The sequence below is a fragment of the Leptonychotes weddellii genome, chromosome 6 (assembly GCF_054177405.1).
Source record: "Leptonychotes weddellii isolate Sample4059 chromosome 6, ASM5417740v2, whole genome shotgun sequence".
Taxonomy (NCBI): domain Eukaryota; kingdom Metazoa; phylum Chordata; class Mammalia; order Carnivora; family Phocidae; genus Leptonychotes; species Leptonychotes weddellii.
In genome coordinates this window covers 71,252,504-71,275,229 of record NC_138374.1, presented here as the reverse complement: position 1 = coordinate 71,275,229, position 22,726 = coordinate 71,252,504, and the positions used below count along the sequence as shown (strand labels likewise).

General features: G+C 46.1%; 1 protein-coding gene across 10 annotated transcripts in view; it reads right to left on the bottom strand.

The window, feature by feature from the left end:
- SGMS1 (sphingomyelin synthase 1) overlaps positions 1–22,726 on the bottom strand; it is a 235,432-nt gene that overhangs the window by 76,261 nt on the left and 136,445 nt on the right. The window contains exon 1 of one of the 10 annotated variants that reach the window (XM_081824394.1): positions 16,598–16,972. The exons of the other annotated variants lie outside the window; for them this stretch is intronic. The gene's annotated coding sequence lies outside the window, so the exon portion shown is untranslated. Of the gene's footprint in view, positions 1–16,597; positions 16,973–22,726 lie in introns of those variants that run through there. 10 annotated transcript variants of the gene reach the window in all.

The window sequence follows — 22,726 nt, the reverse complement described above, 5'->3', positions numbered from 1 at the left end:
CCACCTCAGCTCTCTTATCCTCAGTCGGCTCACCTCTCAAAACTAATGGTAATGATGGGCCACCGTGCTCCTGACGGTGTGAAGTGGGGAGGATTTAGTGAAGCTGGGACGGGCACAGCATGAACCCAGTACCCAGCACATCTTACCTGACTTTAAACATGCCTTGGCCTCCGCCATCTGACGCCTAGAGAGCCACCGCCCAGACCTGCCGACTCCTCCATGCTCCAGGGATCGAGAAAGATGAACAGTTCAGAAAACAAACACAGCGAAAAAGAGGGAAACAAAATCCCGTGTACCTATCCCTTACCTTTCACAGTAAGTAATCTTCACAGTAGAATTCTAAGTAACAGTCATGTATAAAAAGGGCTGAATTTAAGAAGTGCCATGATTTTTCAACTGTATTAAAACTGTTCTCATACTAAAGTCGTGTCTGCCTTCTGGTCTTCCGGAGGGACTCAAGGAACCCCGGAGTGCCAGAGCGTCTCAGGCCCCAGGTCCTCACGGGGGTTCTGAGCTGGGCCTGGAATGATCCTGTGGCCTCCCTCCCATTCTCCAGCAAGCCCTCCCCACCCTACGGCCCCTGACAGAGGTGTCCTTGAAGATGGGGTTCATTCCACTGAAATGGACCCATGTGCTTGGCCTTGAGCTCCTTCGGGGCAAAGACCAGGTCATCCTCTTCGTCGGCTGTCTAGTCACTAAATGGAAGCAGCAGCAAATTTATTCATGACTGAGAACAGTAGTACCTGCCTCAGGACAGAGGTAAGGCCTGACCACACTGAGCAGCTCTCAGTAAATAGATACCCCTACAGGACATCAAATAGAGAACAAAACGCACAGGTTTAAATTAGAGATCTCTGCAATGATTTCATGCTATGAAAAATAACTGAATGCCTTAAATTATGACTGCTCACCATTTGCTCATTTTACTTGGTGAACAGGTATTTACTGAATGCCTACTCTCTGCTAGATGCAAATTTACCGTTATCATAAGCCATCATGAGTCAGGATGGTGGTGGGCTCAGGGTAGAAAATATGAACATGAAACTGAATTTAAAAATCTCTATGAGATTTCAGTAAATTTAGGAAATACTGGGAGCAAAAAGTCCATGATCCAAAGTTGATGGCATATCAGGAATTGGTTTATTTTCAATTTCTGTACAGTCAAGATATAAAATTTTCAGTTGGATATTCTTTTCAGAGCCTTCTCCTTCTCCCTCATTTTGGCCAAAATGACAAACCCCACGGATGACAGAACTCATGAGAACTGAACTAGTGCAAAATGGTTATTCATCGGACCCTAGGCGAACTCCTCCAGAATATCCCTTTGCCGATTCCCCAGCTGCAAGCCCTTCTACCTCCCACTCATCCTTGCTCTGGTACAGCGACTTCCAAGATTCTTCACCTTCCCTGCCCACTTGGAGAGAGGACTGGCTTCTATCTTTGTAGTTTGGTGGCCACAAACGTATTCTTTAAAAAAAAAACATGAAAAGTTTGACATTGAGGGGAAAGATGGCCGCAGAGAAGGAGGACCCTAGTCTCCTCTTGTCCCATGAACACAACTAGATAACTATCAAATCATCCTACAAACCCCAGAAATCAACCTGAAGACTGGCAAAACAAAATACCACGACTGAAGGTGGAAAAGAGGCTACATCAAAGTTTAGGGGAGACACGGATCGCAGATGCTACAGAGAGGAGAGGAGCCATGGTCATGGAGAACAGCCAGAGAACACACAGCAGAATGAACAAGGAGAATGTTTCCCCATAGCCACTGGCTTGGAAAATGAGAGGGGCTGAATTTCATGACTTTTAGCAACAAGCAGGGCTTAAAGCCTAGAGTTTTAAAGGTCAGCAGGCTTGGCTGGGATAGAGCCTGGAAGGTACTGCACTGCTCCTGGAGAGAAAGCAGGCAAACAACCTGGGGGGCAGACAGCATGGAAACAGCATCTCAAGAGTGCCTGGGGCACACAGGAGGGAGATTATTCACTCTTCTCCGTATGGATCCCTGAGAGGCAGCCTTCAGGGAGGGAGACACCTCTCCAGGAACAAAGAAGCTGGCTAAGGCCATTTCCCTACTCAACCCCTCAGCATAAACACAGGGCCACTAAGAGAAGCAACACAGTGCTAACACAGGCTGCCTAACCTGCTTACACCGAGTCCCACTCCCCTGTGCTCTGGTGGGACTGCTCTTCTCAGTCAGGCTTGCCTCAGACCCAGCATGTTGGGTCCTTCGCACAGAAGACCAGCACAAACCGCTGCCCATACCACGTCTCCTGACCAGAGAGTTCTGCATAGCCCCAGTTCCAGTGGAGGTGGTGTCAGGGCTCATTTCACAAGCAAACCAGAGCACTCCCAGCTAAAACTCGCCACATTCAGGCCAGGGACCAAATACTGCCCACAAAGGCAAGGGGTCTCTGCAGACAACTGGCCTGAAGGATAGAGCAGCCAAAACACAGCAGCAGAACACATGCGGCACACACCTGAGACACTGCCAGAAGTGCCAGGCCCCGGGCACTACATGACCTCTTCTTTATAAGGCCATCACTTTCACAAGCAGGAGACACAACAGGCTTTCCTTTTTTTTTTTTTTAAAGATTTTATTTATTTATTTGATACAGAGAGTGAGAGAGCACAAGCAGGGGGAACAGTAGAGGGAGAGGGAGAAGCAGGCTCCCAGCCAAGCAGGGAGCTCAACGCAGGGCTCGATCCCAGGACCCTGGCATCATGACGTGAGCCAAAGGCAGACGCCTAACAACTGAGCCACCCAGGCGCCCCACAACAGGCTTTTCTAACACACAGAAAGCAGAGACTTAGACAAAATGCCAAGACAGAGGAATTTATCCCAAATGAAAGGACAAGATGAGACTACAGCCAGACATCTAAGTGAAACAGACATAAATAACATGCTTGATGGAGAATTTAAAGGAATGATCATAAAGATACTCACTGGGCTTGAGAAAAGACATCAGTGAGACCATTACCACAGAGATAAAAGAGTTAAAAAAGACTTAATCAGAGATGAAGAATAAATACAATAAAGGAGATCGGATCTCCTTAATGCAATGAACAGCAGTCTGGAAAAAGCAGAGGAACAAATCAGTGTCTTAGAAGACAAAATAATGGAAACTAATGAAACTGAACAAAAGAGAGAAAGAAGAATTACAGAACATGAGAACAGCCTTAGGGAACTCAGTGACCCCATCAAACATACTAACATTCGTATTATAGGAGTCCCAGAAGAAGAAGAGAGAGAAAAGGGGGCAGAAAATTTATTTGAGATCATAGCTGAAAAACCAAATATATAAAACAATTAATGACAAACATAAAGGGAATAATCAATAGTATAATAGTAGAGGAACTTAACTCCCCCCTTACAGCAATGGGCAAATCATCTAAACAGAAAATCAACAAGGAGACAATGGCTTTGAATGACACACTGGACCAGATGGACTTACCAGATATATTCAGAACATTCCCTCCTAAAACAGCACAATACACATTCTTTTCAAGTGCACATGGAACGTTCTCCAGAAGAGATCACATATTAGGCCACAAAACAGGCCTCAACAAATTTAAGAACAGCCAAGTTATATAATGCATCTTTTCTGACCACAGTGCTATGAAACTTGAAGTCAACCACAAGAAAAAATCTGGAAGGACGAAAAATACATGGAGGAAAAATAACATGCTACTAAACAATGAATGGGTCAACGAGAAAATTAAAGAAGAAATTTTAAAAAATACATGGAAAAAAATTAAAATACAAAGTCCAAAACCTGTGGGATACAGCAAAAGCAGTTCTAAGAGAGAAGCATACAGCAATACAGGCCTACCCCAAGAAGCAAGAAAAATCTCAAATAAACAACCTAACTTTATACTGAAAAGAGCTAGAAAAAGAACAACAAAGCCTAAAGCTAGCAGAAGGAAGGAAATAATAATGATTACAGCAGAAATAAATGATACAGAACCTAAAAAGCAACAGAACAGATCAATGAAACCAGGAACTGGTTCTTTGAAAAAATTAATAAAACTGATAAGACTTCAACAAGACTTATCAAAAAGAAAAGAAAAAGGACCCAAATAACTAAAATCACAAATGAGAGAGGAAAAATAACAACCAATACCACAGAAATACAAACATTTATAAGAGATTATTAAGAAAAACTCCATGCCAACAGACTGGACCACCTGGAAGACATGAATAAATTCCTGAAACATATAAATTCCCAAAACTCAAACAGGAAGAAACAGAAAATTAGAACAGACTGATTACCAGCAATGAAATGGAATCACTAATCAAAAAACTCCCAACAAAGAAAAGTCCAGGACCAGACAGCTTCACATGCAAATTTAAAGAAGAGTTAATACTTATTCTTCTCAAACTATTCCAAAAGTAGAAAAGGAGGGAAAACTTCCAAATTCATTCTATGAGGCCAGCATGACCCTGATACTAAAACCAGAGAAAGACACCACCAAAACAGAGAACTACAGGCCAATATCTTCGACGAACATAGATGAAAAAGTCCTCAACAAAATACCAGCAAACAAAAGCCAACAATACATTAAAAAATCATTCACCACAATCACATGGGATTTATTCCTGGGCTGCAAGGGTGGCTCAATATTCACAAATCAATCAACATGATACATCACATTAAAAAGAGAAAGGATAAGAACCATGTGATCTTTTCAATAGACACAGAAAAAGCATCTGACGAAGTACAACATCCATTCATGATAAAAAACGCTCAACAAAGTAGGTTTAGAGGGAACATACCTCAAGATAATAAAGGCCATACGTGAAAAAAACACAGCTAACATCATCCGAAATGGGGAAAATTTGAGTGCTTTTCCTTTACAGTCAACAAGACAGGGACGTCCACCCTCACCACTTTTATTCAACATAGCACTGGAAATCCTAGGCACAGCAAGCAGACAACAAAAAGAAATAAAAGGCATCCAAATCAGCAAGGAAAGAGTAAAGTTTTTACTACTTGCAGACGACATGACACTATGTATAGAAAACCCAGAAGACTCCACTAAAAAAATACTAGAACTTATAAATGAATTCAGAAAAGTCACAGGGTACAAAATCAATGTTCAGAAATCTGCTGCCTTCCTATATAGTAATAATGAAGTAGCAGATAGAGAAATTAAGAAAACAATCCCATTTACAATTACACCAAAAATAGTAACATACCTAGAAATAAACATAACCAACGAGATGAAAGATCTGTACTCTGAAACTATAAAACACCAGTGGAAGAAAGTGAAGATGACACAAAGAAATGGAAAAAAATCCATGCTTGTGGATTACTACCCAAAGCAATCTACACATTTAATGCAATCCCTACCAAAATACCAATAGCAGTTTTCACAGAACTAGAACAAACAATCCTAAGATTTGTATGGAACCACAAAAGACCCTGAATAGTCAAAGCAATCTTGAAAAAGAAAAGCTGGCTGCAGGCATCACAATTCCAAACTTCAAGTTATATTACAAAGCTGTCATCATCAAAACAGGCACAAAAACAGAGATCAATGGAACAGAATAGAAAACCCAGAAATAAACCCACAATTACATGGTCAACTCATCTTCGACAAAGCAGGAAAGAATATCCAATGGGAAAAGGACAGTTTCTTCAACAAATGGTGTTGGGAAAACTGGACAGCCACATGCAGAACAATTAAACTGGACCACTCTTTCACCATACACAAAAACTGTTTCACCATAAACTCAAAATGGATTAAAGACCTAAATGTGACACAGGAAACCACAAAAGTCCCTGAAGAAAGCACAGGCGGTAATTTCTGACATTATCCATAGCAACTTTTTTCTAAATATGTCCCCTGAGGCAAGGGATACAAAAGCAAGAATAAACTACTGGGACTTTATCAAAATAAAAAGTTTCTGCACGGTGAAGGAAACAATCAACAAAACTAAAAGGCTACCTACTAAATGGGAGAAGGTATTTGCAAATGACATCCAAAAAAGGGTTAGTATCCAAAATACATAAAGAACTTATAAAACTCAACACCCCAAAAACGAATAATCCAATTAAAAGATGAGAAGACATGAATAGACATTTCTCCAAAGAAGACATACAATTGGCTAAAAGACACATGAAAAGATGCTCAACATCACTCATCAGGGAAATACAAATCAAAACCACAATGAGCTATCACCTCACACCTGTCAGAATGGCTAAAATCAACAACATTATTAACAACAGGTGTTGGTGAGGATGTGGAGAAAGGGCAACCCTCTTGCACCGTGGGTGGGAATGCAAACAGGTGTAGCCACTGTGGAAAACAGTATGGAGGGTCCTCAAAAAGTTAAAAATAGAACTTCCCTTTGATCCAGCAATTGCACTATTAGGTATTTACCCAAAGAATACAAAAATACTAAGTCATAGGGATACATGCACCCTGATGTTTATAGCAGCATTATTTACAAGAGCCAAGATATGGAAGCAGCCCAAGTGTCCACAGACAGATGAATGGATAAAGAAAATGTGGTGTATATTCAATGGAATATTACTCAGCTGTAAAAAAGAATGAAATCTTGCCATTTGCAAGGACATAGATGAGTCTAGAGAGCATAACGCTAAGCAAAATAAGTCAGTCAGAGAAAGACAAATACCTTATGATTTCAGTCATGTGTGGAATTTAAGAACAAAATGAAAGAGCAAAGGTTAAAAAGAAAGAGAGGCAAATCAAGAAACAGACTTTTACCAGAGACAACACACTGATGGTGACCAGAGGGTAGGTGGGTGGGGTGATGGATTAAACAGGTGCTGGGGATGAAGGAGTGCACCTGTTGTGATGAGCGCGGGTGATATACAGAAGTGCTGAAACATTATAGTGTACGTCTGACATTAATACTACACCGTATGTTAACTAAGTGGAATTTAAATGAGAACTTAAAAAAAAAAAAAACATAGAAAGTTCTCTGTTAAAAAACCTTCCAAACAACACACTTTCATGATCAAATTTTCAACCAATTTGTTAAAGACCTACAAACCCACCCAGTATGGGCCAGGGGGTTGGAATACCACGACGCGTGCGACACAGTTCCTGCCCCCCAAGGCGTTCAGAGTCCACGTCCAGAGAAACCGAGTTAATGCCACTTGCCCAGTGATATGTGAAAAGGTGCTTGACTGTGCATGCCCCGAAGGAGGGTGGCATTAGGAGTTTACCCTACACTTAAGAGGTGCTCAGCTCGCAGACACGGAGCTGTGTCAGTCTTGAGCCTGTTGGCCCACAGACCCGGCCCTTCCTGTCCCCGACTGCTGGCTTCAACCCCAGGGAAGGGCCGTGGGGCAGCTGACCAATGGGAGGCACAAAGAATGGAGAAGCTGCCAGGAGCACGTCTCGCCTCCCTCTCCGCAGACCCCTCTGGATCTCCTCTGTGGCTTCAGCCCGGGTCCGCCCCTGAGCGCCAATCGCGGGCCCCCCCATCGGTTCCTCCAGCCCAAGGCCACAAGGACCCGATGCTGTGTGATCCCCAGGCTTCTTCCGTGTGCTGCTAGCCTCCGCTGGGGAAGCCATTTCACCGAACTCCCTCTATTTGCAGACTTCAAGCCCTGACCAACCGGTTACCCTGCACCGCCCCCCACCGCCCCCCGCTGGCCAATGATTCTCTGGCTGCTCTCTGCTACAATCCCAACTTTAAAATGGAAGAAACCTCAGATTTTCAGTAACATACCTTCATTTGGCCTAAAAGAGTCAACCTTCAGCCCTGGAAATGTTCTGGTTTACACAGAATTCCTTGAAAGCAGATCCAATGCCTTCCTACCTATTTTCTTTAAGGCTGCCTCATCTTCCCGGGAATCAGATGATGGAAATGTTCTGGGTCTGCTCTGCCCAACACGGGAGCCACGAGGCTTGCACTTGAACGCAATGAGTGCAAGTAAGAAACAGAATTTTTCATTTTATTTCACTTTCATCTAATGTAAGTGTCCGCATGTGGCCAGCGGCTAGGGTACCGGGCAGCCCGGTGCAGCCCGTGGTCATCCCCACTGCGGGGAAGGACTGGTGTTGCTGGTTTTGTGTGCTCTGGGTGGCAGGTGGAGAGAGAAGCAAAGGAAAAGCATGAGCCCCTTGAACTGATTCTATTCCCAGTTTAAAAATACAGCAACTCCCGGCCCCCCGACCCCACCCACACGGACCCACAATTCGCTCAGATAATTTGGTTAACACATTTTCAGAGACGAAAGCTCCGTGGAACACAGTGGCAGCAGAAGAAGGAAGTCTGGAGGACATGGGGCCGCTGAGGAGAGGCCTGGAGTAGAGGCCAGGGAGGGGAGGAGCTCTCCGTGCAGAGGGAGAAGGGGAGATTTCTTGCTGTTTTCCGTGTTCCCCAACCCAGTGGGCAGAAGGCCTGCCGCTTCCCTGGGGCAATGCCCCAGCCCTGCTCCCTTCCCAGGAGGAGTCCCTGCAGTCTTCCTGGGCTGAAGTGGTTTTCCTAAGACATTCTTCTGGCCCTCCTGGCATTGGGGACACTGTAAAAGTGTGAAAGGCAGTCCCCTCAGTCTGGACTGATGACTAGTCTCTGGGCTGGACATGTTGAATTTCCACATCTCTGCCTTTGACAGGGACATGATCAAAGTAAACGACAGCAGGCTCCTGACTCTCCTGACAATTTTGCTCCTGGACGTAAAGGCTAAGGATTTAAGAAGGCGACTGTCCCAGGACTGGTATTTCTCCCACATATGTGCAACAGTACAAACACCAATTACTGTCAGCAACAGTTAATTGCGGGAAAAGTTTCAGTACATCGGTGTGAATATACGAATATTAAAAGGACAGTCTTATACGAATACATTTTAAAAGTACCACAACTTCCGGAACCCAAATGCCCAAGACTGGGGCATATTATCTCGATAGCCAAATAAAAGTAGACTTCTTTTATTTTAAACTTTATTTACTTTTATTTATTTAAAATTTGTAAGAATCTTAGCAACGCAAAACCACAGTGCAAACAGTTCAGTGAAATTCTGGCTAAGAGCTGCTTTGACTGGGGACTTCTCCAGGGGTCTGGTAATCTGTGCAATTTAAACAAGAAACACAGGATATGCTAAGCAGCAGAGTAGGAATGAGTTCGTTTACATTGTAACCATAACAGCGGACTCTGGTTTGCTTTCCTCATGCTCACATGAGTCACTCCCACACCAGAACACCACATTTCCAGCAGGAATAAGCACTCAGTTATGCTCATTTCTCTTCTCTACATTTTCTAAGAAGCAAAGTACTAGCCTTACGACGATCATCACACTCTTATGTTACCAGTCACAGAGAAAAGGGCACGCAGGGTGAAGACAAGTGCCACTGGGAAGCAAGCTGGTGCTTCCAGCCCACTGTCACCTGGCGGGGGCTCGCCAGTCTGGCCCCTTAACCTTGCGATTCATAAATAAGTTGATCAGATGATCAGGAGGCGGGACCTGCCAACCACGCTCATGGGGACATTAAAATAAAAATGCCAATTTAACACCTTGCTGTGGGAAATGTGGTCCATCGCATTAGACTGGATGCTGGAATCTGCCGATCACAATTCACAAGGGGCCCAGAGAGCAATCACAAGAACGCACAGCGGGCATGGGACAGAGATATGCGGTGTCCCCGCGTGGTCCGATACCACACGGTGAGGTCGGGCTGGGCTCCGCGGTGTTCAGTGTCTAGGGCAAGGCAGAGTCAGGTTTGGAACCCGAAGGTCTGATCTCAAAAGCTCACAGACGGCCCCAGCCCAGGGACAGGGTTCCCCCGAGAGACCGGAGCTGGCGTCTTCTAGAAGCAGGGCACCCTCCCCGAAGACAGGCCAGGCTGGCCCTGCCAACTCACTCTCCCGCCCCGGCTACACGCTCCACATCTGCGAACTCATCTCCAAACGCCCTTTCCCACTAAGGACTACCTGAACCAAGTGCTAATTCTGCCCGAGGAGCCAGGAGTCTCTGCACTGCCTCGGTCCCTCCGGGAAGGGGGAGGGACCTCTTTTAAAAGGGACAAACTGGGGCGCCTGGGTGGCTCAGTCGTTAAGCGTCTGCCTTCAGCTCAGGTCATGATCCCAGGGTCCTGGGATCGAGTCCCACGTCAGGCTCCCTGCTCGGCGGGAAGCCTGCCTCTCCCTCTCCCACTCCCCTTGTGTTCCTGCTCTCGCTGTCTCTCTCTGTCAAATAAATAAAATCTTTTAAAAAAATAAATAAATAAATAAAAGGGACAAACTATACCCACAAGGAATATTTATTAGCACATCAAAGAATTCATGAAACACCAAGTTTAAACTCTTCAAACTAAAAACACAAGCTCACAGACACGGGTAATGAGGTATACTGTCCCATTCTACTGTGACATTTTAAATTTCCTTCTGTGTCTAAAATGCGTTTGGGCCTTTCGGCGGGACTCTACTTTCAAAATGCAAAGAAATCTATCTTAACATCTGTTGACTCAACACAAGTCTAGAACTTGGGATTTTGGTAGCAAACGGTGCAGAACTCCACTGGGTGGATGCCCGGGGGCCTTGCAAATACACACAGTCTTCAAGCACCTTCAACACCCAGGTAGCAGTTCGTGGAATTTCTAGCCTCATCCACATCTGGGAAAGCAAAGTGATGGGGCTGAGCCCAGAGGGGAGAAATCACCTAATCGGGCTTCAAGAACTATGCTCACTGGGACCACCTAAATTGTAATTTGTCTATCATCTCTTTTGTCTGCTAGTAACCTGACGTCTGGCTTGGCTCGATTATCAAACTCTTGCCTTCTGAGCCCACAGAGCTCTGCAACTCCGTGTACCCAGTTCAGGATTCTCTGTTAGAACCACCGAGTGTTTGTCAGTCCTGCTTTAAACCCAGCGACCCTGGGGCAGCGAGAGACCAGGAGAGTCCAGAACATCACCTTCTATTTCTGTACAATCGGGAGGGTTAAAGTAAGCCTGAAGGTTGGCTTCAGGAAGGCCTCCAAGCACTGCATGAAGGGTTGGTCTGTGTGACAAAGTTCACAGAACGGGTTTTGATGCCTAAGTCATTCTGAGTCCACCCAGACTGTGGCTACAGTGGTCTACGGGGCGGGGGTCTCTCCACTGCTCCAGCAGGACGGCTTTCCAGATACCCAGAGAGAGGCAAGCTGCTGGAGGTGGCACACTGACACCTGCCCCACGTGAGGGTCACGTCCCGTGTGCTAGATTTCAACAAGTCCGTCCAATTGCAGCAGGGAACCGGAGCGAGATAATGAAATTTCTTTAAAAATTCACAAACTAATTTCAATCCTCCAACCTGATGAAGAGCCTCTTTCTAAGCCAGGGAGCTTTCCACGACTGCGCCGAAGACAAACAGGGCTGCAGAAAGCTCTCCCTTACAAAGGAGATGGCAGGTGCGTTGTGCCCACAGTGGGCAAGGTGGCGTTTCCACCCAAGGCTCATCTCAAAAATCACCCTGCAGTCAAATGCATGAACTGTCAGCTGATCTCATGGATATGCCACGGGCTGCCACGACGGCAGGAGAACAGTGGGACTCGTGGATGGCCTCCAGACTCCCAGTTCCATGGCCGGTCCACCTGTGGGGGTGGCAGGAAGAGCGATCACATGAAACGTCTGCTTCATCTTTGGTGGGGAGGCTGAGTGGGGACAGGAAGTCAGTAAGAGTGCAAAGGTGACACACGTGTGTATACGTGGCTGGGTGTGTGGCTTGTATCTTAAGGCACTAGACAATATATTAAGAAAGCATCAATCATGTCAAGAGTAGGATGAAGAAATGGAGTTGACTGCACTGCTTAAGAGAAACGTTCCAAGTTTTTACGGTGGAGCAATTCACAAACACAGAACCGATCCTCTTGGCTAGTTCCAGCCCCGCGTGCGGTAGAGGACTCTAGCTCCTTCCCCGCAGGGCCGCAGCGAACACTGCCAAAGACGGAACCTCTCCGAACTTCTGGCCACAGGAACCCTTCTCGGTTTTTATCTTTTAACTATTAGAAATCCACTTTCTTTATTCGTCCTCTTTCCAAGTCATCCATTTTTTTTTTTTTTTAAAGATTTTATGTATTTGACAGAGAGAGACACAGCGAGAGAGGGAACACAAGCAGGGGGAGTGGGAAAGGGAGAAGCAGGCTTCCCGCGGAGCAGGGAGCCCGATGCGGGGCTCGATCCCAGGACCCCGGGATCATGACCTGAGCCGAAGGCAGATGCTTAACAACTGAGCCACCCAGGCGCCCCCAAGTCATCCATTTTAACAAGCAGGGGCTAACCCCACTGCCAAAAAAAACCAAAAGCGAATGTTAAAAACAATGGCTCACTCCTGTGCCTAAGAACTGTGCCGAGAGCTTTCCAAAGGTGCCCTGTTGATTCCTGCAACTCTTATGAAACAGGGACTGGGTTCTCCCAGATACAGAAACGTGCCCCAAATCACAAAGCAGGTTAAATCAGTATAGCTGAGAAGCAAGCACAGGCTTCTCTAACTCTCTCGAAGCACCGCGCTATCTTCCTCCAGGGAACAGGGCAAATGCCATCTTCCTGGGCTGCTGCTGATAAAACGTCTACGCTGCGCGCATCTGCACACTCCAGAACACATTAATTCTCAAAGGCCCTTTCGTAAACCTACTTCTAAAGCGACTCTGGGATATTGCTAAAGCAAAGAGGGGTATTCACATTTCACATATAGAAACCCATGAATGAGGTTCCTCAACCTTAGTGCCACTGACACGTGGATGGGACAATTCGAGTTGAGGGGCCTGTCCTACGCACGGCAGCAGGCTGGCGGTACCCCTGGCCTCACCGCCCGTCCCCGGCACCCAATGAGAACCACTGAGTTTAGCTAAGTGCCTAAGATCACATCGCTGGTTCAAGATTATACCCATAGGAAGAAAGAGCTCCTCTAAATCCTCGTTTGACGGAGACTTCTAGGACACCAAGCTATAGCTCCTGAAGAGAAAGCACTTGTTAGACCAGATAAAATGTGCCAGACTGAGAATGTGACGAGCTCTACCCCAACTGGGCAGGAGGCAAGTCCCATTCCCCCAGCTGTCACACTAGGCTGGACATCCCCAGGGTTGTCAACCTCTGTTCAAAGTTTCTAGACCGTCGCCCAAACCGGAGTACCCCGCTCTGGGCCCACACCGACACACAAACTGAGAAATGTACACAGCACTGCCCAAAGTAGGACGAGCACGAGCATCAACAGAAGACCCACATCCGACATCCAACAAGCACAATTTACCACCGGGCTCGGTTGTTTAAGCACTTCACATGGATTATCAATCTAATTTAATCCTTCAACATCAACAACCCTATGAAAGAGGTAGTATTATCCACATTTTATGAATGAAGAGACTGGAGACAGAGAGCCCTCAAACAACCTGCCCAAGGTCAGGCCACAGTCCCTGTTATTTTTTTTTTTTTAAGATTTTATTCATTTGAGAGAGCGAGCAGGAATGGGGGGAGGGGCTGAGGGACAAGCAGACTCCCCACTGAGCACCGAGACCATGACCTGAGCCCAAGATGCACTTAACCGCCTGAGCCACCCAGGCTCCCCCAGAGTCCCTGTTCTTAACCATTACCTCCAGTGCCCCAGAGAACTGAGGGGCTGTCGCCTCCCTGGTGCTGAACAGTCCACCTCTACTTAGTGAAAGACCTTTTCCTCCAGCTGTATCAACTGCCCCCACTGTTGGCACCTAGCTCGGTCTGACATCACCCTACTGGCCATCCCTCCTGGGGATGGCAAAACACAAACCCACTTATATCTATACTGCTGTCCAATCTACACATGTCCACCTCGAGTAAAGAACATGTAGCACTTTGTTAAACGTCCGGCTGAAGCAGGCCTGTCAGCATGCATGACAAAGTTGATGTACCTGTCCAGTAACTACCAAGAAAGAAATAAGGCCAGATGGAGAGGAGTGATTCTGGACGTGGGTCATCACCCCTCTCTCTAAATCCGTCCCCATCCACCTTTTCAAAAATGTCATTTACAATTCTGCTAGATACCAACATAAGCCCTGAATACCAAGTTTCCAGAATTTACCACGTCCCCAGTTTTGAAAAATCAAGCTGCCTGGCGTACTTCCTCCTTTCCACGATTTTCACAAGATTACCCCCCAAGTGGTTTTATCATCACACCGGCATGTGCTTTCAACATCCTCAAGAACTCAAGTCACTTAACGCAGCTAGGACTCAGAGAGCTCTGAGGAGCCGCGGCATCCCTAGCTTGCTTCACAAAGTGGGTGGGTGTTCTGTGTCAAATAGATGGCGACAGTGATGAGGTGGCAGTGGGAGCGACACCTGGCTCTGGGTTCTGGCACAGATGCCGTAGCTCACGGCCTTCCAAGACAAGTGACACTGTTCTCTTTCTCAGAAGCCGGCCCAGCAGATGCACCCTCGCCGTAGCGGCTGCCCCTGGCGAGACACACTAACGAGAAGAGTTCCAGCACTCACAGAGTGTGCCGTTCGTGACCTCACCATTCTTAGCAAACAGGTTCAACACTAACCTAAGTGCCAAAAAACAACTTAAAAGCATTTTGGGTAGCATAGAAAATACTGCTGGTGCGCACTCACAGATAGTGACCCTGGACTGCCGCGGCCCCAGCTGCTTAGCGCCTGGGCTGCACCCGGTGCGTGAGGGGCACGAAGAATATGCAAGTCCAGAACTAAAAGGGCTTCAGGGGAAAAAAAGGAGAACAAAGTCAGCCCAAGTCTCTAATGGTGAGGCCGCCATGTGTGTTAACAGGCTCGTCAAGAACAGGGCTTGCTTAGTTAATATTTGAAAACCAGGAGCTCCCAGAGTAAATGCACCATTCCTTGAACTTTGATATTTTGGCACTGGGGCAACGAGGAGCTTTTAAAATCTCACCAAAAAAATCTGCTTTGAACAAAGAAACTCCTCTGGATTATCTTGCGCAGAAAAATTAACGCTATGTTAGAAGCAACTGGAGCTGCATGGGAAAAATTACAAATCTTAAATGCTACCTTCCGGTGTAATTATATAACCTTGCCAAAGCTGCTTCTTCAACTATAAAACAAAGACAGTAATACCGCTCTCTCTCAGCATCATTGTACAAATTAAACGAGGTAGTGGGTGCAAAGCATCTCGCTGCCTGATAATAAGCAGGTCCTTAAATGTTCAGCTCTGTCACAAGACTAGGTAAAACTCAAATCAAAAATCTAAATTTAATCACCCCTTTAGATTTTAGACATCTTAGAGATTTAACGAAGTATCTTCCCCTTCTCACCATCTGAGGGGGCGCTTTTCCAACTACCCCAGCGGACTTCAACATCACAGGCTGTTTCTCAAAAGAACTGGGATCCCCATCTCACACAGAGGCACTTGAGGCAAACTCAAAGCAGCTGAGCTGATCAAGCCTATGAACTTGGAAAGAGCGCTACTAGGAGCTCAACGTGTAACACATTAAAAATTCTACCCAAAACTTTACTCAGTACATTTAGAAGGGATTTCTTTCTAGAGAAGTTTTTCCTTCATAGACTGAAAATGTCAGCTGCAAAGAACTTTACTCTTTAGTCTCTATCTTCACAAATGAAGTATAAGGATACCATTCATAACTTCGTAATTCATGGTGGTAACTTCATAATGCAATTTACAATTTTCCTGTCATCCTTTATGCTACCAGCATGTCTTCAGCCTGCCTTTCCAGTACAGCCAGTGTTTCTGATGGTGATAAATGTCTGTTGCACTGTGTCCACCCTTAGTCAAACAGAATAATCACAAGATTCTGCTTCTCCTGTCCCTACACCTCCCCGTCCTCTTGCAAAAAAACAAACAAACAAACAAAAAACCATACAAATCTCTATGCGCTTGCTGAGTAGCTTCTTACATAGGAAGATTTTTTAAAAAAGATCCACGACGTTATTTCTATGTCAATTTTAAAGTGGCAAGGCAACCGGATTAAGAATGGAATGGAACTGGAGCTCAGGTCTCCCTATTCTTGCCCTTCTCTTGGGTGTAACTTCACAAGGGCACAGAGCAAACACAAACGGGGAAGGGGGAGCAAGTCCCATGCATTCTTATCAGGGTATTTATTTCCACAAATTCCACTGGAGCAACTACTGGCCACACTAAATAGAGAGCATAGCTGTGGAGTAAACATGCTCATTCCAAAAACACGAGGCGCACGTGCCTCCTTCTGGCCCCAGCACAGATCTCACTCACAGCAGCTCCCCGCCAGCCCAAGGAGTTAGCTCAAGGACCTCCGCCCCCCGCACCCCCACCCCGACAGGGACTGGAGTCTGAGAGAGAACTTCCCCCAAAACTTAGTAACCTAACTGTAAATGCAATCCCACTCCCTCGAAAGCCTCCACTGGGCCTGTCCGGTAACCCCAGAGCGAAACCACCCCCTGCTCCTTGGTTCTCCGAAGCACCCCCCCCACATTCGGGGCCTTCGCGGCCGCCCCCCGCCCCCCTCCCCCGAACCACCCTTTCAGCAAGGGCACGGCGAGAGTCCTCGCGCACTCGGCGACAGGGCGGTGTGGCCCGGCTGTGGCGCGGGGACACGCGTTCCCGGGACAGCTCTGCAAGGCAGTCAGGCCGGCGAGCGCGGGGCTGCAGCGGGCACCCCCGCGGGCGCCCCGGCCGGCCACCCGGCCCAGAGCGCGCACACTTACGTCTCTCCTCCCCCGAGGCAGTCGCGGCGGACGGACTTCCCCGGGCGCCGAGTGAGCGCGCGGCTCCGGCCGGGGGCGGGGCGGCGGGGGGGCGCCCCGTTCCCGCGCCTCTCCCGCGGCCTGGCCGGCCGACGTGCACAGACACTCACACACAGACACTCACACCCTCGCAGGAGCCGGGCAGGCAGCAGGCGCGCCGGCTCCGACCCCGGAGGCTCCGGCGGGGAGGCCGCGGGTGTGGCCGGGCAGCATTCGGTTTTTCGGAATGCAGGGTGTGGCCCTCTAACACAGCGAAAAAGAAATGAGTCAGCCCGTGCGATCCTAACCAATAAGCGTGTTCACTGTGGGCTAAGGCGGAACTCTCCTGCCTTGATTTGTATCAGCCTTTAAAAAAGAAGTTGTTTGTTTTGGTTTTTTTCCCAACTTCAGCCTTTAGCAACTTCCAAGAAAATGGTAGATGGCTCTTCAAAAACTCTTTCAAAACAAGAATTAAGCTTGTCATGACATACTGGATCCATGGATGTAGGTTAATTTCTGTTGCTTTAAGAAAAAGCTCCTGAGTTAGGCATTCTGGATGTCCTGAGCATGGGATCTGGCATCACGGCAGATTCAGATCTGACCTCTGACACCGAATGACCTTGGGCAAGTTAATTATCTGCAATGAGGGAGGTTTGATAAAATGCCCACCTGACAGTTTATGGGACAGCGTATATGTAGTAATACGCACAAAGCATTGGGCACAGTGCTTGCCATACAGCGGACACTCAGTGCTGTCTTATCCAAGTTCTAAATCAATCTCCAAAACTAGGGAAAACTAGGCTATCATTTTTTTAAAAATTCTTTTCAGTGTTAAAATATCCAAATAACTTTAGAGCTGGAATAGTACCTTGGTGTTGTGTGGTCTGAATCCTTTATTTAAGTGGTAAAATAATAATAATAATAATAAAAAAACTTTTGGTTTACGATTTGTGGATTTGGTGTTCTTAACAATAGGAATTTTACTACCAAAAAAAAAAGGCTTAAAATTGAAACGATTTCATTCATGCCACAGTAAACCAACTTTTAAAAAAGTAAGAGTGATTTTGCAAATATTCATTCCATCTGGGTTACTGTGCCCTAAACATTATGGAATAAAAATATTTAAAGGAAACTTTAGGTAACTGGGAATTGGCAAATCACTTAAGACTCCAGAACCGCTAGGTTCTTAACCGCTAGTTAAGAAATGAGTTGATGGCTAGTGGGGGTAGAGTTTTAGCAGAGGAAGAATTTTTTTTTTTTTTAAGTTATAAATTAAACCTTCTTGGCTTTGGAGACAATCTCCCGAATTTAACGAATTTAACTTCCTCGTATTTTTTTAGAACCAATCATTCATTCTATAGGCCAAAAATTCTTCAAAATATTCATTAGCCAAAGATCAGATCTAAAGTGAGATCAAAGGCCCCTTCTAAAATGGGATTTTCTCCAAACCAGCATGGAAGAGTGGAAAGAGCACTGCACCAGGAGTCCCTAATCCCAGCTGTGCCCACAAGTGACCAGGAGCACTGCTCTAAGTCAACCACTTCATCTCTCTGAAGGGCTCCATGAGTTCTTCCACCCGAAAGACCAACTTATGGTCAAAAAGGGCAGGCACGGGGCGCCTGGGTGGCTCAGTTGTTAAGTGTCTGCCTTCGGCTCGGGTCATGATCCCAAGGTCCTGGGATCGAGCCCCGCATCGGGCTCCCTGCCCCGCAGGAAGCCTGCTTCTCCCTCTCCCACTCTCCCTGCTTGTGTTCCCTCTCTCGCTGTGTCTCTCTCTGTCAAATAAATAAATAAAATCTTAAAAAAAAAAAAAAAAAGGGCAGGCACAAGGTAAGCCTATAACCTCCTATTTATCCTTAGCAACAGGCATAAATTGGCCCATAGTCTAGTTGATGGAGCTGAAAAATCTCTCTTTGACTTTCACATAAAGGTAATCTCATCATCCTAGAAGCTTTGAGTTAAATTCTAGAGTCATCTGAGTGCTCTCTCTCTCTCTTTCTCATTCACTATCAACAGGTATGATGACAGCCTCCTACTGTGTCCCCCGTATCTGTACCATTCTTCCCATTCCTGGTTCAGACATTCATTCCCCCATGCCAGGTCACCAAGGCTGAGTGTCCCCCGACTGCTCTTCCAGCTGCCAGATCCCCTCCCTCCGTGCTCCCAGGGCATCATCACCATCACAGGATAAACGTGAAAGCCCAGCCACCATGTCATAAACCTTCCCTCTATCAATTAAACAGCTGTGGTTTTATAGTAGAGATCAAAAGGAAAACATTTGCTTTATAGGCAAGTTTCCTCAAACATTCATGCAAATTAATATGTATTTTTAAGCACAGTGATTTTCTATTTACAAAATTATTATAACCAGTTATACTGGCCAAACTGATAATATGTTGGCTGTTACACCAAGAATAGCAGCTCTTTTATATGGGAAGGCTGTATTTATAAAACTGGTGTGTATGCAGGCAACTCAGGAAACTTAACACCTGCAGCCTGAAAAATGCAATTGTCTGCGTGGGCAGGCGTATGCAGATACAACGAGATACAAACGTGAAAGAGAAAGGGCAAGGTAGCCATCCAGAAAAGAGAGAGATGATTTACTTTGTTTCTATTGCCTAGGACCCAGTCAAGCTTAAAATTCACGGAATGGGTGCTCTGTCCAGGAAGGAGGGCTTCATACATGTCTATCTGCATTCATTAACTCAAAGCAGTTGAAAGATGTTTACAATAATCCTTATTATGCTTCCAAAATAAGGACAAAGTTGCCAATGTTGCTAAAACGTACTGTTTCTAGGATGTCTTTTTTGCCTACAGTACAAAACTATCAGTAGTAGAGACTATGGGTGTATAGTTCACAAAAAGTGACAATTAGCCCATGTGCCCAATGCCATGATATTCATTCAGACACCCGCCTCCACCTTTCCAACCCCCACTGTCCACCTTAAAAACTCTCCGTCAAATAAGGCAACTGGTCTACTTGTTCCCCTAAAGCAGGGGGCGCAGTACACCTCCACATGGAGGCCCACATCACACCCCTTGGCTGTAGACCGACTCACTCTTCACACTAGTGGTGACCTTCCAGACCCTTCCTTTTTCTGGAACCCGCCCCCCGCCCCCGCCACTCACTCAAGGCTTGGAGAGCTCTCCTTTCCTCCAAATGCCTACAGACCTTATTCTTCATACCTCCATCTCAAAACTGACACAACCTTAGCATCTTCCTTCGATTCGCGATCCCCCCCTGACCCTTCTCTCTGGCCAGATGATAAAAGTCCATCTGAGGAAGAGACTGTGTCTCAAAGGCTTTGTATCCGCTCCCCCCTCTCAGGACCCAGCCAATTCTGAATACAGTCATGTTGATATAACTGATGCTTCGGTTCGGTAACAGCCACAAAGGAGAAAGGAAAACTTTCCTTCCAACTGCTGACACATCAAGAAGAAGCAAATATTATAGCTGTTCAAACCAGTTGGCACGCAGAACTCAAGCGGCAGATGTGTTTCTTTGCTCTCTCTGACATGTTCCAACATTACAGAACGCGACTACTGAGAGAGCAAATCGGATACTTCCTACAGGGAAGTAGAGTTTACAAAAGAGTGTCATCACATAAAATCTCCGTTCCTCCAACACTAACCCACTGAAGAAAACAGAGGCATTTTATCTTCCCCCTTCTAGTAAGGCACACATAAACACACATTTGGCAACCTGGTCAAAGTACCAATTCCTCCTTAAAGGTCTCCCTCAGTGTACATGGGAGAACCACGAACATCTGTTTACCTACTAGTGCTCCCGTTAACGGTAGCACAAGGCGGTTCTTCAAGGCAACTTGTAACTATGAGCACCATCTGATGTATTTGTTTATATGGTTTAAAATCAAACATAAGATATTTGCCTTAGAGCAAACTCCTATCAAGAGTCATTCTCTGGGCGCCTGGGTGGCTCAGATGGTTAAGCGTCTGCCTTTGGCTCAGGTCACGATCCCGGGATCCTGGGATCGGGTCCCGCATCGGGCTCCCTGCTAGGCGGGGAGCCTGCTTCTCCCTCTGCCTCTGCCTCTCTCTCTCTCTCTCTGACTCTCATGAATAAATAAATAAAACATTTAAAAAAAAAAAAGTCATTCTCTCTCTTTTTTTAAGTTTTAATTTTAATCACCCAGTGTTCATCAAGACAAGTGCACTCCTTCATCCCCATCACCTGTGTCCCCCATCCCCCCACCTCCCCTCTGGTGACCATCAGTGTCTTCTAAGAGTCATTCTCTCTCTCTCTCACTCACTCTCTCTCACACACACACACACAGTTACTAGTATCCTTTGATTAGTGCTAATCTAATACGTTTCTGCTTTTATGAGGTAGGAATAAACACTACTATTGTTCTCAAAAAGCTATGTCATAAACCAGCTGCCCTACTATGTAATTATATTTATTATAATTGCCATTACAAAGACACAACTTTTTATATATGCGAAGTCGAAACAGATGAATTAGTCACCATTCTCTAGCTTGCGGGTAAGAGAAGTGACACTTCAGGCATCCCCAGTAAAAGCAAGGTGGGCACGTGATGGACTGAGCACTGGGAATTATGTAAGACTCATGAATCACCGACCTCTACCCCTGAAACCAATAATACACTATATGTTAAGCAACTGAATTTAAACTTGAAAATATATAAATTTTTAAAAATTAAAAAATAGATAAATAAGAGCAAGGTGGAATGTGTTGACTCTACGTAACCCAGCAACAGGAAAAGCCATAGGGGCAGCTGGGTTTTAGGACCAACTCAACATGAACCCCACCAGGACCAGATGGTACCTCTGCTTCTATAGATTGGTTCCATTCTCCCTTCCTGAAATCTGTCTTCTTCCACTTAACTCCCAGCTCTGCCACCGAGAGGGACTATTCCACAGCTGTAATTGTACAGAGTCTCAGGGAAAACTCACCCTGGTCCCACGCGGGGCCATGCGCCCACCCAGTGGTCAAGGTCTCCTGTTTGGCCAGTCTACACTAGAACTACCTAGTTGGATTGGTGGGAAGAACAGCAAGGTCTCCAGAAGGTGAGTTTACCTCCCCAAAGTAGAAAGGAAGGCTCATTTGCCCGAAAAACACTACTGCCTGTCAAGAAATTCCATTTTATGTCTGAGCAAAAGGTTATCTAAACAGCCCTCAGCCTGGTAATAAATTACATTCTAAAAGTTCACTTCTAAAGTCTGAAGTCAATGAACTCTCATGCAGCACTTGAAACGCATCTCATGAGAGACAAAACATAGACACTGGCTTCTCTGGCCAGCCTTTAAAAGCCTATTTAACTTATGATTGGTCTCAAGTATAACGTTAATAGTTTTTCTAACACTCTGCTCAAACCTCATTCTTAACATTGCTCCTATAGGAAAATGTACTGGAAATTCCACCTAAAACAAGCAAAAGACATGCTCAATTTAATTCATTTACTGAGGATCTAGTCACGACAGTGCCTCCTGCTGCACAGACGTTAGTTTCCGTTTAATGTGTACACAACACAGCAAGGTGGGTGTTAACAGCTGTACCGAGCCCACTGTTAACTGGGAGTCAAGAAGGTTCTGAGCCCAAGGTCAACTGCTAAGACGGGTAGAGCCAGCTTCAAAGCCGTGTACGTTTGATCCCGAAATGGGGCTATTATGTCTGGTCCCCAAAACTACCAGGCAGGCATGGGCTTACAGCTGAGGGGACAGGGCTGGTGTTTCAGACTCTGTGTAAGTAAACACTGAGATTTTCCTGCAAAAAAGGGAAGGGATTACTGGCCAGTCACTGTCAATAGCCAGACATTAACTTTCTATAGCCTTCCTTTTTTTTTTTTAAGATTTTATTTATTTATTTGAGACAGAAAGAGCATGAGCAGGGGGAGGGGCAGAGGGAGAAGCAGACTCCCCGCTGAGCAGGGAGCCCGACGCGGGACTCGATCCCAGGACCCCGGGATCATGACCTGAGCTGAAGGCAGACGTTTAACCGACTGCGCCACCCAGGTGCCCCTCTATATCCTTCCTAACAGAGGACACTTCTCTGTGGTAGAACAAGAGAAAATATTTCTCTGTCTGATCAGATCGTCGTGATCCCAGAGTCCTGGGATCGAGTCCCGCGTC